We start from the raw sequence: 15749 nt of genomic DNA on the forward strand, positions 1-15749 counted from the left end.
CTCTACCTGTTAGGAAAATGGAGGAGAAGGGAAAAGGAATAGGCTAGGACCAACAAACCTTCCCATGAGAATGGAGGTTATACAAGGAGGTGAGGTTGGAGTTGGGCTTTTATGGCGTCTGAGCAAGGAGGTAGGCGTTAACAGAAAAGCCATTAGGTCTGGGGAGGTGGACAGCTTTCAGTTGGGCCCATAATGGAATGTTTCCAGCCAGGCTTAGATAGATTGCCTTGCCTGCACAGCAAACATGCATGTCCACATGTACCTTGGGTTTTGTGTGACATCTATAGGCACCTGAAATAATACTGTGTGTGTGTGTGTGTGTGTGTGTGTGCGCGAGGGGTGTGTGTGGGGGGGGTTCAATCCTTCAATATCTAGAGTAACAGCCAGGACAGACTTAGAAGGATTGAGATATTTAAGCTAGCTAGGCCTCCACTCGTACCTGTAGAACCCACTTTTAGAACTCCTTTTCCTTTAGGTTCCTTTAGGTATGTTTCTTAAATGTGTTGATAGTTCAGCTGACTGAAGTAGAATTGAGATATTTAAAGGTTATTCTATTTTCACTATTAGTTTGTATTTATGGTTACCATCACACACTAACCATTATTTTAACCGTCACATTTTCCTAGTTTAAAAAAAAATTGCAATGTTTCAGAGAGATCTCATTTTCCCACTGGTTCCTTAATCCCAGGGCTTTCTACTTCTTCTCCAATAAAAGCTATTGCTGGGTTTGTTTGTATATTACTGGTTTGCTTGTGTGCTCAATGTGAGTCTGAGTGTGTCCCCTGGGGAAATATTTATTGTCATTGGGTCTTTCTTTCAAAACTGTAGAAACTAAATATAGTTAGGTGAATGTGTGTCTGGATAGATAATATACTTTTAAAGTGAGCTTTGGCACATTTATGATTTATATATGTTGCCTCCATTAATTTTTATGGATTTTCTTCATGTTTTAAACTGCTGGAAGGATTTTCTTAGTGTGGCTATCCTTAGTGCTCTATCTACTTTTCCTTCCTGGTTGATAATATTATTTATTTGTTATTGACATTCACAGTGCTACTTTTTCAGACATCTCAGCAGCCTGAGTGTGTAATATACACCATTGTTTATGAAAGCCATATTTAAAACTTTGAATAAATATAGCAAGAATGAGAGCACCATCTTTCAGCTAATCTTAAGGGATTTTTTTTTTTCAAAACATGACTTTTTTTTTTGTGCCATGGGATGCCGTAAAAGGTGGGTCTTGGTTTTATATCCCCATGTTATATCTTTCTGAGGCTGCTCCGTGGGCAACTGCACGGGGATTTCTTAGCTCCTATATAACACAGATCATGTGAGATGTGAAGAATGTGAAATGTGTAGAAGTGAATGCTGATGCTACAGTGGAGAGAGATCATTTCTATTTCAGATATAAATAATAGGTTAGGTGTGATTTTTATTTTTCAAAGCATTAGCTATTGCTTTTTTTGTCCTGCTGAGGAATAGCAAAGTATCCTGGCTATTGAACACCTAACACTAAGACAGGGTCCTCAAATAATACAAAATGAACTGGTGCTGTGTCAGAGAGTGCCACTGAGTTTCAAGTGAGGGTGGATTTTATTGGAGAAGGACAAGAGAAGCTGGTAAAAAAATCTTTGGGAAAGCTGAAATCCCAGCTGAGAGGGGATTACATTTGGGGATGAATTTAACTCAAAGGTTTTGTCACTATGTTTAATGTTTGTTTGTTTTTTTTTAAACATTGTACAGTGGGCCTGCTCTAGGGAAGAGCACGTCCTCTGTTTGAATCAATGGTCCATCAAGAAAGGAAAATACTGAAGCGATAGAAAACCAATTCCTCCCTTCCTCCCAGCTATTGAAAAGGCAGAAGTAGAAAAGATTCTTCTAAAATGGCTGGGATTAAAGGTGTGTACCATCATTCTCAGTATGTTCTTACATATAGCTATTGAGATTAGAGATTCCCTAGTTTAGAGTTTTGGTATGGATAGTGCTATGAGAGGGTTTTTTGTTTTTGTTTTTTCCTTCAAAAAAGGTTACATGCAGTTTGTTGAAATTTTGAAGTTTCATTTAAGTTCTTAGCATTATTAATAGTAGTAATGACTTTTGAAAATGCTTCCCAGTATTTAAATTTGTTGTAGCCATTCTCAGGGGACTTAATGACTTTGCTTGTCCTTAAGGCTTGTATCATGGCATAATTATTGCCAGCTTTATCTAAATCTCTGCCTATACACGTTTAGGTAAGCAGACTTGCTGGCTGGCTTTCACTTTTGCTTTTAATGGCCTAATTTGAAAGTACAAATTAGAAAGCTTTGTTAACAAGAAGATTTCAGGTTGCATTGTCCTTTGGAATTGTTGCTGTATAATTTTTTTTCCTAATGTTTGATGAGATGCTTTGTTGATGATTAAAAATCTGTGTTGTGATGTAATTAGCATAAATAATTTCAAACCATTAAACTTTTGAGGTCATTTGTTTGCAAAAAATACATGAAGAATATATTGGACTAAGACTTCTAGTGTAGGGAAACTGTTTCTCAATGTTTTGGAATTAATTTTTAGGGAGTCTAACACTAGTCATATCTGTGTTAATAGTCTTCTTATTACATTGTTTGAAGACAGTATAGTCTGCTTTTGTCAGAAAAAGATAATTGTTTTTGTTTTTATTTGTTTTGCTAGTCCTGGGGCTTAAACTCAGGGCCTGGGTACTGTCGCTGAGCTGTTTTTGCCCAAGACTAGCACTCTACCACTTGAGGTACAGCACCACTTCCAGCTTTTTCTGTGTATGTGGTACTGAGGAATCAAACCTAGGGCTTCATGCATGCTAGGCAAGCACTCTACCACTAAGCCACATTCCCTGTGCAAGATTTTTTTATATTTTTGTTGACCATACAGGAACTTCAAACTTTTTCCTCCCATTGCTACCCAGTACTTGTACTACATTGTAAGTCTTCTGTCCATCCTTATCTTCTGGACACCCTTTCCAGGCCTTAGTAATCTCTATTGCAATCTCTACTGCTTTCAGATCAACCTTTTAGCTTCCACACATACATGAGATAACACAGTGTTTGTCTTTCTGTGCTTGCTTTCTTGTACGTCCAGGCCCGGGCAGCTTTTCATTTTTGAATTTACTGTAAGCCTCAATGTTCTCATTTGTAAAATTGGTCTGCTTTGGTCAGCCTGTGATGAGAAGTTATTTTTGGAAGGTACATAAAGAATTCAGGGGAGGGGAGGGGAGGCTAGGAAGGGAATAGAGTAGCCTGAGGATGTGGTTCTGTGGTAGAACAGATGTTTAATATGTATGAGGCCCTGGGTTTCATTGCTCAAACAAACAAATAAACAATTAAGATTCCAAGACAGGGAAGCAAGAGGTTTTTCTTTGTTGTTGTTTTTAATGTACTATGTGATTTCTTTTTTCTTTTGTGTATTTTTTCCCTATGGTTTATCCCCTATTGTCACTGTTTTTTATTTTGGTACCCTGGGTATTGTATATATGTTTATCTGATTTGGAGAAGAGAGAACAAAATGGTGAGACAAAGGACAAAGGTCAAACAAATGTAACAGCAATACTCACAAGACAGTATGTTGGAAATTATCTGTATAACTGTGTGGGGGGGGTTTGAGGGAAGTGGGAGAAATGTACTCTACTTACCTCGTGTAACTGTAACCCCTCTGTACATCACCTTGACAATAATTTTTTTTTTAAAAAAAGATTCCATTGTAGCTATTTGATCTATTTCCTTCTTCCCCATAAAGTCTTTATGCTATTTCAAAGCACTGTGATTCTTTTTTTTCCCCTTTAAAGTCTAGGTTTCTTGATTGTATACCTGCTTGCAGTTTTGCAAATTAGCAAGACCTATGGAAGTAGATTGGACTAGATAAAGTACAAACAAAGTGCTTCTTTCCTGAAACAGAAGCCCTTTGAGTGGTCTTATATGAAGGTTTCTACCAGATGGGCTAATGTGAAATAATGTAGAAGGAAATACTGATGCTATGGTACAGGCAGATCATTTGTATTCCAGATATAAAGCTGTAGGTATATTTGGACGTGATGTTTCTGAATTGACTATTTTTTTCCATTTCATATAATTTTGAATTACTTATTCTTGGTGAGTGAATAACCATTTCTGGATTATGTCTTTTTTTTCCACTAAAGTTGGAGCAACAGGATTTAGAATGGCATGACGTCTCTTTAGGAGATGGTCAGGATTTAATTTTTTCCTTTTTTTGTTGTTGTGGGAAAGTTCCACAGTTACTATGCATTTTTTGTTTGTGTTTTTAATTGGTTGTGGGGCTTGAACTCAAGGCCTGGGCACTGTCCTGGAGCCTCTTTGTGTTCAAGGTTAGCACTCTACCAACTTGAGCCACGGTTTTTGAGTGGTTAATTTGAGGTAAGAGTCTCGTGGGGACTTTTCTGCCCAGGCTGGCCTCAAACCGTGATCCTCAGGCTCACGAGTAGCTAGGATTTCATGTGTGAGACATCAGCACTTGATTCTATGTGTTTCTTGTATTGGGCAAACCTTTCTTGGCCAGTTTGGAGCGCAACCTCCTACATAGGTCCTGAAGGTCTCCAAGCTGTGGAATTGCAACTTCTAGCCTAAAAAGTTATAGGATATGAAGTTTTCACAAGTGGACTCTGGTTCTACTTTATCTCTGGCCTCTCTTCTCCTGAATGGATTAATTTTCCTAGCAGCTCCTACAGTACTGTGCAACAATAATGATGTCCTTTGTTTTGAAGCATTAGAGTTTGGCTTTGGCTTTGCCTCACCTCCCATTGAAACATACTTCTGTGTCCCTCTGAGCATACATCATTCTTTTTTTTTGTTGTTGTTGGCCATGGGGGCTGAACTCTGGGCCTGGGCACTGTCCCTCGCTCTTCAGCTCAAGGCTAGCACTCAACCACTTGAGCCACAGCGCCACTTCCGGTTTTCTGAGTGGTTTATTGGAGATGGCAGCCCAGGCTGGCTTTGAACCACGATCCTCAGCTCTCAGCCTCCTGAGTAGCTAGGATTATAGGCATGAGTCATCGGCGCCTAGCTGCATACATAATTCTTTTCTGCCTTGTCTACTCACTGCTGAGTTTTCCTTTCCCCTCTGTCCTCCCTGCTTCCTTTATTGTCTTAGTATCTGCAGGCCTAGGTATTAGTAATGCTAGTCAACGTTGATGGTTTCTAGCTCTCCTGTTTGTGTTGAACATTAAGATAAAAAATGCATCTAAATTGCAAAATACACACAATATACATTCCATGTTGAAGTGCATGGATCAGTGACAGTACAGTCACAGTGTGATGCAAATGTTCCACAGTTTAGTTCCAGAACGTTCTAAACATCCCCAGATGGAAACCTCATACCCATTAAGTGGTCACTGTCCATTTCCTGCTCTTCTCTATCCCTCATATCAACTTTCAGAGACCATGAAATTTTGAGGGTATTTAAAAAATTATAAAATATATGTCCTTTCATCTGTAGTGAAAGAACAAGCCAGAGGAATCCTGACATGAAGTCTTAGATGCAAGTGTGTGTTTTGGGGGGTGGTATACTGGGGCTTGAACTCAGGACTTTGTAGTCTCACTTGGCTTTTTCACCAAGGCTGGCAATATACCACTTTATCACACTACCACTCCTAGCTTTTTGCAAGTTAATTGGAGATTAACAAGCTAACGAACTGGATTTTTCTGCCGGGGCTGGCTTTTTACTGTGATCTTCAGATCTCAGCCTCCTGAGTGTTTAGGATTACAGACATGAACCGTTTGTCCACATCTGGCTTCATAGTATCATTTTTACTCTTGGCATTCCACTTTCCTACCCAACCTTGCTCAACCATTTGTTCCCCACACTATTCTCATTGGGTGCCTAAAATCATCTCTGATTTGATGCATGAAATAATTTCTGATTTTAATCATTCTGATTATTTGTAAGTATGGAATTGGAATTGCAGTATACCCTTCACTTTGTAAGTCTTTTTTGAAAAGGATTTTATGAACACATCTCCAAGTCACTTTAAATAACTCTTTTACTCATTCATTCTACAGCTCTGTAATATTTTGAAGTATGAGTAACCCATGAATTTCTCCATCGTGCTGTAATTAATGTAGAGAAATTCTGTGGTTAAAGGCTGGATATGTAGACTTTGGTCCCTTTTGTATGTGAGGGCACTGAACCACAGAGGATAGATCAGTTCCCTGACGTCCCCTACACAGCACTGCTCTGTGACAGTGTCATTCCATGCCTTCCAGGTTCATGAAGCTCAGGTCTAATTCCTGTGCATTTTCTCTGCATGTTGTTCCTTCATTTTTAAAGACAAAGGCCCCTTTTTTGTTTGGTCACTTCCCTTCATCCATGAGTCGTCCCTCCTCTCATGATTCTGCATGTGTCTAATGCTTTTGCTTTACTTCCTCTAAAGAACTTCATACAGTAGGTATTTGCCAGTTTCGCAGCTGAGGCACCAATGCTTCATGACTCCAGAAATCTCACACTGAAATATCTTATTTAAAGTTAGGATCTTTTAAGATCTTAGTGTATGTTATATTCCTTTACTTACATGAAGTATATCTGGAGAGTTGGAATGACGTGTTTAAGTTCATACAGCCCTCCAGTGGCCACGGCATGACTTGAATTCACTTCTGTTCAATTCACATCCCATCCTGGATGCCAGATACGTAATTTCTCCCTTGGCAAATTCATTGAATGGTAGTGGTACCTGTAACACTATGTGGAAGTAGATTTGACATTCGGATTCATTAATAATAAATATATTGAGTGGGATAGGCCAATGGAGGAGACTGGAGAGAAGTCAAAGTGGCAATTTAAGTGCCATGGGTTGCCTCTATCCCCATATAGTGATGATTTTTTAATATGTCTACAGAATTATTTGATTTCACTGATTATAAGAGTTAGCTTAGTGATGTTCAGAAAGTCAGGTGAGGATCTGTGTCTCATTAAACTTTGTGACTAAATAATTGTTATGCATTCTTTATCTTCCTCCTCCCCCTATTTCCTTTATTTATGTGTGTGTATGTATGTGTGTGTGTGGTGTGGTGTGTGCACATACGCATGTGTCCTAGCTTTAAGTTTTAGTTCTCTTCTGTCCCTGAGCTTTTTTTGGTCAAAGCTGCCTCTTACGTGAGCCACAGCTCTACTTCCAGCTTTTCAGTGGTTATATTTTTTTATGTTTTCTTTTTTAAAAAATAAGTTTTTTATTGTGAAAATACCATACAGAGGGGTTACAATTACATGAGCAAGGTAATGAGAGTCCATTTCCTATCAAGCATTGTTGCCTCCTCCTTTGTTTTTCCCCTACCATCCCTGACCTCCCATCTCCTCGACTACACTTGAGATAAGAGTCTCATGGACTTTCTTGCCTGGGCTGGCTTCAAACCATGATCTTTGGATCTCAGCCTTCTGAATATCTAGGATTACAGATGTGAATACCAGCGCTTAGCTCTTGCTTTCATTAAAAATTTAAAAAATAGTATCTTTAAGTAGTTGTAAGAAGAGGTGTGTTTCAATTTGTCACTTTTTGAGTACAATGCTTCTTGATCAGTTCCATCTCACCCATCTTTCTCTCCCAACTGCAGCATCTCCACAACTTATGTGTTTCCATGTTCACCTGCACATTGAATTATGAACCTTTTTTGTCTTTATTTATCTGCCCTCTTTCACCTGACCTTCTTCCTTCTAACAACACAAGTCTCAAGGACTTCTCTGCCAGGGCTGACTTCAAATTACAATCCTCAGATCTCAGCCTTCTGGGTAACTAGGGTTACTAGTATTACTAGGATTACTAGGATTACTGGGTAACTAGGTGTGACAATGCTTGTCTGGTGCTTTTACTTTTTGGAACTGATTGGATTATACTTTGCTTACTTTGCTTATTGATATGATTGTTGGTGTCTTTCCACTAATTTGGGAAGACTCATGTAAGTTTATCAGTATATTGCTATTGAATGTAGAGTTTATGAAAGTAATTGATTTTTTTGCAGTCAAAAACTATGTTCACTTTTCTTCAGAAGAAATGATGTAGAATGAGTTAAACTGATCTATATCAATCTTAGCACTGTGGACAGTGGGGCTGGATAAGTTTCCATTGCAAGAAGTCCAACGTGGGCATTATAGAATATTTACTGGCCTCCTGGCTTCTACTCAAAGGAAGAAAATAACAACTCCCCCTACTACCTTACTTTCTTAACTTTGACAACTGGAAATTTCTCCAAACATTGCTGGCCTAAAATCCCATGAGCAAAATGGCCTGACTGAGAATTCCTTGGTTACACCGTACCTTACTTTCAATAGTGTCATACCTTTCTGAAAGATAAATTACTCTGTGGTAAATTTGCACTTCAAATGCTAGATGGGTCACAAGAAAGGATGCAGAAATTATGAGCCCTCATTACCGTGAAGCAGATGGTGGGCAGCTCTTCTTCCTGGTAGGACAGAGCAGGAAAGCCAGAAATACAGACATTTGTGCTACAGCAAAGGTGGCACACTCTTCCCAAAGCCTAATTCACAAAGTTAATGGAGAAGACTGTTCTGCAAGCCAGTGTGTTTTAAGTCACTTCTATGAATAATGTTACCAATTCATTGATCTTATTTCTCTTGAAAGGATATTGCCTATAAGAGTTCTTTTATAGCCAATTGTGTGCTTAGAAATGAGCACAATTTTCCATTTAGTTTGTAAAAACAAGCCTGCAACCAGTATAATATTTACAACAGAAATGTTACATAATCATGGGATTAAACCAAGTGGTTTCCCATGTATCAATTATTTTTTCAGTTCAGTACACTTTTGGTTTTTGGTTAGGGGAAAAAAAGAACTTTCTTAGGCTATTAGGTATTCTATGTGTATTTGTTTGAATAAGAGAATGAGTATTTATTAGTATTTTAATTAAGAAGCACACTATTATAAAAAATGGCTTTTCTAGAAAACAGGTTTTCAGTTCCTGCTTAGGGGAATTAGAATAATGGCAGCTTTGCTGCTTCCTTTGCTAGGAAAATCTTTTAAACTTTTAATTATGATGCCTTTATGTATATTTGGAGAGGACTATAAATTGAAATTTAAAGATTAAAACCACAGTGCTTATATCTAGCATGATACACTAGCTCATTACAGACTCCTTTTAATAAACTATCTACTCATAAATTCGGAAATAAATGCTGTCCTTTTTTTCATCATCTGAAATGTGCAGGATATATCAAAAAGAATTTAAAAAGATTGACCAAAAAGTTTCTCAAAGAATGTTTTCTTTTTCTTTTTCTTTTTTTTTTTTTGGGTCCGGTCGTGGGGCCTGAACTCTGGGCCTGGGTGCTGTCCCTCAGCTCTTCAGCTTAAGGCTAGTGCCCTACCACTTGAGCCACAGTGCCACTTCCAGCTTTTATTTTCTTTTTGTTTATGTGGTGCTGAGGAATCGAACCCAGGGCCTCAGGCATGCAAGGCAAGCGCTCTACCACTGAGCCACCTTCCCAGCCCCTCGAAGAATATTTTCATAACTATACTTCTGACTTGTTTAGAAGGGTCACTAATCCAAAAGGTTAAACTTGAGGAAATTCTCAAAAGAAATGCTAGGATCCATTTAAAAAATCATGGTATTTAAAATTCATATTCATATTAATTAATTTAAGCATCTAAAGACCCTGAAATCTTGTATCATGATCATACTTCTGAACACTTGGTTTATATCTATGATGTGCTCAATATTGTTAAATACTTTAGGGAGCATTTTAGTCCATAAAATGATTTTGTAGAATGAGGAATTCATATCCTCAGGAGGGTTATCAAGTAGCTAAAGCCACAGTGTTATTTATCAAGTCAGACTTAAACTCAAGTCTGATTTGAATTACCCTTTATCTAGAATCAGAAAATGTTACGAGGGAAAAATGAGCCCCTGTGACCTCATGTCTGAACTTCCCATTATAAGTGGGTCCCTTAGTCATTCCTGCCTTCATCTGTGGAAATCTCTGTTCAGAAAAAATAATATGGAAGTCTCAAGAAAAGTTGACACAAAGGGCGATTGATTGTTTGAGGCCCTAGTTGGTTCTACCTGACTGTTTCATTTGTCAACCCCTGTGTTCTAGAATACTGATTTATTTAGTTTTAAATAAGGAAACAGAATTATAGAAACGGCTAATGAATGATCAATGCATGATAGATCAGTTGTAAAAATAATGACCTGAGTCTAAGTTTCTTGAGAGATACTACCAGAATTGCCTTTCTCTTAGACTGATTTTAAGTAATAAAATACACAGCTATCTATGTCATTTGATCTGCATGATGAGTAACTTTTTCTATGCTTATATTTTTCTGTACCACTGCACATACTCCCTTGTATACTTTTTTTTCTAGCACTTAAAATCATCTTTGGTACATAGTAGGTGCTCAGTACATAGTTGTAAATTACTCGTTCATAAATTATTGTTCTTGACTTGCGACATGGTCTATGTTCATTAATGGATTTTATCATTTATTAATGCTGAAAAGCAGTGAGGGATTCTAGTATGTATATCACTCTAAAATCATGTGGGGTTGCTTAAGTGTGTTACTTGAAGTAGAAGAGGAAGAACTCTGTCCATTTCAGAGTGAAAAGTTCTGCCTCCAGCTTGGCTTTGGTACTGGTTGGTTAAAAGGCCTAGAGTAGAAAGGAAGACCTGTCCCTGGATCTTCGGTCTTTTAATTATCATCTTGCATCTTGCTGTAGTTTGCGCTGTCCTTTCAGCATCTCAGACTTCTGGATAACTTTTTCTCTGCGGTAGAAACCCATTGGTTGATGACAAATATACGCTGCTTACCCTCAAGTCATAGAAAGTAACTGGCTTTTCAATAATAAAACTCTTCAGACCATTAAACTTTCATTTCCAGTTGTATAAACTATGATAGAGAGATATAAACAGCCAGATGCTGGTGACTCATACCTGTAATCCTAATTACTCAGAAGGCTGAGATCTCAGGATCTTGGTTCAAAGCCAGCCTGGGCAGGAGAGTTTGTGAAACTCAAATCTATACCCATCAAAAAGTCAGAAGTGGAGCTGTGGTTCAACTGATAGAGTGCCAACCTTGAGTGAAAAATCTCAGGGACAGTGCCCAGGCCCTGAGTTCTAGCCCTAGAAATGGCACCAAAAATAAGTAAATAAATAAATAAATAAATAAATGCATAAACAAAAAAGAGACAGACAGACAGACAGAAAGAAAGAAAGAAAGAAAGAAAGAAGGAAAGAAAGGAAGAAAGAAAACAAAAAGCAAAGAAACAAAGAAAAGCAAAGAAATATCCCAATCATTACTCCTCTAAGCTTTTGTCAAAGGAGGAGTAGGGAGGCAGAAAACAAGAAAGATAATCACCATAGGAGCAAGAGCTGGAGAGGAGAAAATGCCACCTTCCCCTTTTCTGGTTAGCTATAGTTGGCTTTTAGTAGAATCCTGTGCTTTGTCTTCAAAGCCTTGGAGAAATGTTCCACATAAAAGAAGATGAAGCTCAGACCACTGAGGAGGCTTGCCTTTGTTGTTGTTTATGCACAAAGTATTATTCTCTGCTATTGGCAAAGTAATTTTCAGCTCCAGGTGAGCCCAGATCAGTCACAGTGGTTTTCACAAGCCTGATAGGGAGGCCCAGAGTGGTGTTAATTAGTCCAAGTTGGGCAGTGGAGAATCTGTGTTGACCCACTCCATTACACAGTGTTCCTCCAGTGGTGGGCATTCCACCACAGTCCTTGCTATAGAAGGGCAGTGGGTACTTCTGATACCCATGGATTTTATTATGCTACTTAAATTCTCTGCCATGTGTCCTGATGGTAGGAGAGCATTACTGTTTCAGAGACGCAGTACAAGCTGTGAAATTAAATGAAAAAAACCCATGGGGGTAGAACCAAGGCACATACAGAGGGAGATGGGGCAAATACTTTCACCCTCTTAAGGTAATAAATGTGCTGAAATGGTTTGAAACTTTGATATTGGCAGCTATAATAATGGCCTGGACTCCCTTGGCTAAAAGCCAGAAAAATTATCACTAGTCTGCTTTAAAGAGCAGCAGGATCGAGTCACCTATCACTTATGTGGTTTGGGTCTTTGTTCTTGCTTGTAAAAGTCTGCATTGGGATTTTTTCCCCCTCCTGTTTCCTTAGTTTCTCTCTGATGTCAGCACAATTATTATTAAGTCCCATCTTAATTGATTAATCTGAGAATGGTGTTTATAAAGTCTTGGCACCATGATTGCCACAAATGTAAAGCAACAATTTGATTTCCCAGGAACCCTCTCCTTCCTCCAACTGTATTTCTTAGCAGTTAATAAGATCCATGAGAATGAAATCTAAGACCAGGTGCCTTTTTTTTTTTCCCCTGATGGGAAGTTGATTGTACCATTGTGGTTGTCTTGAATTCATGGAATTCAACTGCAGAAGCCTGTTAGATATCACTGGGCTGCCTGTTGTTTGGGCCATGCTCTGACAACTTCCTTTCCTTTGAGAAATGAGTTGACAGTGGATTGATACTATAAAATCACCAAGAATAGCCCTCTATCTGATCCGATGCTTTCCTTCATGAACTATCACCCCAGTATTTCTGGGGAGAAATGCATTATCCTAATTAATAAGCAAAAATTATCCCCAATTCCAGACACCAGTGGTAGGCCATTGCTTAAGCATTTTAGCACTGGAGGGCAAAATGTAAGTGTTCTCAGAGCAGGTAAGGGAAGGTACAAGTGAATGTGGCCTGTGACAATGTTAATGAAGACCTTTGGGGTGTAAATGCAGGTGTTTTCCTGTGAAATTCTTTCAAATTTGTTAGTATGCGTGAACATTTCTATAATGACACACGAGGAGGAAGAATATAATGGAAACATAATTGCTTTAAGTCTGGGAGCAGATGAGTTAGAATGTGTCTAAGGCTACAAGTCTCAGTGCTGTAGACTTGATTCCTGGCCTTCTCCCACTGGCCTTCCCAGAGAGCATCACCTGTTCACCCAGAAGGACGAGTAATGGGCAGCGGATGCCTCCATTTCTTCCTTTTGCCTTCTCTGCATTCTTCCTCAGCAAGGCTGTTATCTTTACTTGTTGTGGGACTCTGCCGTTCCTCAGGCAGCCTGGCTCTGGGTTCCTAAAACAGGGTTTGCTTTTGTTCCCCGATCCTCTTTCTGAATTTTGTGTGAGTTCATTTTTTTCTTTCCCCTAGCCACCCTAGAATTCTAAACACATTGATAAATCAGGTTTCAGGAAAGGTCAGCCTGACATATATGCTGAGCCTTCCATTTACCCCTACATTAAAGGAGAGGTGATGTGTAAGGATGAGCAGATGATCTGGAATGAACCTCAACATTAGGAATTTCGTAGAATATGCTTTGCAATACCAATTGAAGAAGTTACTCAAGGTTGCAGTAATGGGTTCAAATCCTGTCCCTCGTTATAGTCCTTGGAAGGTCATTTTCATGTCTGAATCTTCTGTACTTCACATTCCTAAATAAGTATATAATCTACATGCGCCGGGGGGGGGGGGGGGGGGGGCGGGGGGGGGAGGGGGTATTCTTCCTGCTGTGTAAGGAGAACCTGTTCTGGCATTGCTCTGTCATTTCACCTTGTAGTTTATTTTTCCTCACCCAAAGAAAGGAAGGGATCTTAATAGTTGATAGAAATGTTAAGACTTTGTCCTAGAGCATTCATCTCCAAAGGTATCCATCTTGGTGTGATAGAAGAGTAAGTGGATGGTTGCCGTGGTTTGGCTATTATTTGAGTATGGCCCTCCAGGGTTACTGTTTTGGAAGCTTGGTTCTCATTATGCAAGTGCTGAGGTACTAGAACCTTTGTTAGAGCTTACTAAAAAGTAATTTGATTGTTGAGGTCCCTGGCCTCAGGATTTAGTACATTTCTTGTGTCCCAACTCTACTCCCTGTTAATTCTCATGAGATAAGAGGCTATTACTTTCTGTTATAACCTGGTGTCTGGCATTCTGTATGATCATTTTATATCTTTCCTCATTGCATATTCTCCTGCCAAGATACCTTCCGTCATGAGAGTATCACAGAGCACCTGAACAGATAGCGCCACATAATCTTGGACTTTCAGCCTTCAGAACTGTGTGCTAAACCAACCATTTTTCCTTGCAAATGACCCAGCCTTCCTACTTAGCTATAGTAGCAGAGGTTGGACTAGTATATACTGGCCCTACCCCATCCTGAGATAGCGGAGTATGTAGTTCTTCCAATTTTCTAATTCTGTCCACCAGCAAGCACAGGCTAAACGGAGCGTCTTAAAAGATTCTGGGGGAGAATTAAGGCAAATCCTGGGGGATTAGGAAACCACAGTCATTTGCTTGAAAGATCAAGTGTGATCTTTCTCTAATAAACTATCAAGTTCAGTTTTGCATGGTGAACTGAATTTGTTTCAGCTCTTAATTTTTCACCTTGTCACTGTAATTATCTGGTTGCCTTTGCCATCTTTAAATCTGGTTCACCAGCCACCCGGCACACTCAAATAACCCAAGCATTTTAAGGTTTTCAATTCAACATCTGTGCTTTGGAAATTGAGAGGAGACCAAAATTTAGGAGTGCATTAGGAGGAAGGCAGAGAAGACTGCAGGATCCATTGCCCTGTCATGTGTACTACCTATTTTCTCATTCTTACTAGATTGTCCCACAATGCTCCTCTCCAGTCTTCTATCTAAATGGTTTGACAAAAACTCTGTCATGGGATTTTAGCGTCTTGAAAGCCCTCTATGGCGGCATGTAACAGTCCCAGGGCACATTCAGCCATTCCCTCACTCGCTTACCCACTCTGAGACCATTTTATGTTTGCTCCCTCCAGTGCTAAGTGGTCAAGCAATTGGTTACCTCAGGTGTCTGGAAATTGGGGGTCATTTTTACTGATTAGTAGTAATGATGGTGCTTATTTCCTGAGGAATACTGGGAGTTGCTTTGTGTATATAGCCAAGGAGAAATGCCTTTGGCTTTTCTGGGGTCAATATTTGTCAAAATCAGACATTATTCTCTCTCTTCCTTGCATACATGTGACACCAATACAACTATAACAACAATACTGATGTGAGAATAATTGGAATTACCACTTAGCTAAATATTTGACCATCTCACTTAATTCTCTAGAAGTCCCAGAGCTATTACTACTACTACTATTACTACTACTACCACCACCACCACCATTTTTCTAGTGATACAACGTGGGTACTACCGATCTCTATGCAAAGTATGTGTCCCATGAGTAGGGTAGTCAAGGTTTGAACTCATATACTCTCAACCTCATACCTAAGATTAATACCTGGGTAGTCTGTACCCAGCTCTTCCGTTAAACCTAATATAAAATAGATAGGGTCAGGGATGCTGTCCTCTATATTCATACTGTTTTGGACCTTGTCATAATATAATTTAGTCATCCCCCTTATTGATAGGGCAGGTGACAGCAGGCTGCTTCCTTTTGCACAAGCCTAGTCATTTACCATGTCCTTCCTTTCTGCACATGTGTCTTCTGCCTTTGGAGCCAGATCTCAGAGTGTACTGCCCCAGGGTAACACATATTTCATGTGATGGTCAAATAGCGAGAGTAGTCCCTGAAGGCCTGGGGCATGGCCTGCTCTATATTTTCTGCTGTGCTGCATCTGTACTCGTCTAGAAAATGCTGAGATTCAGCAGTTGTTCAAAAGGCACTGACAACTCATTATCTTCCTGTCACCTGTTGGCTATCTCAAGTCTCCAAAACATAGTCAAGGTGACACAGAATTTAGCCCTGGTTCCTTTACAGATGTCATTGTAACTCTGTGAAGGAGATTGGTGTGG

General features: G+C 39.3%; 1 protein-coding gene and 1 non-coding gene across 4 annotated transcripts in view; one reads left to right on the top strand and one right to left on the bottom strand.

Moving 5' to 3' along the window:
- Ptprg (protein tyrosine phosphatase receptor type G) overlaps positions 1–15749 on the top strand; it is a 689215-nt gene that overhangs the window by 267083 nt on the left and 406383 nt on the right. The window lies entirely within an intron of this gene.
- Positions 2125–2255, bottom strand: LOC122108276. Its single transcript, XR_006147515.1, has one exon. It is a non-coding gene; the product is annotated as a small nucleolar RNA SNORA33 (small nucleolar RNA).

Source organism: Dipodomys spectabilis, unplaced genomic scaffold (assembly GCF_019054845.1).
Source record: "Dipodomys spectabilis isolate Male_0828 unplaced genomic scaffold, ASM1905484v1 ptg000054l, whole genome shotgun sequence".
NCBI classification, from domain to species: Eukaryota; Metazoa; Chordata; class Mammalia; order Rodentia; family Heteromyidae; genus Dipodomys; species Dipodomys spectabilis.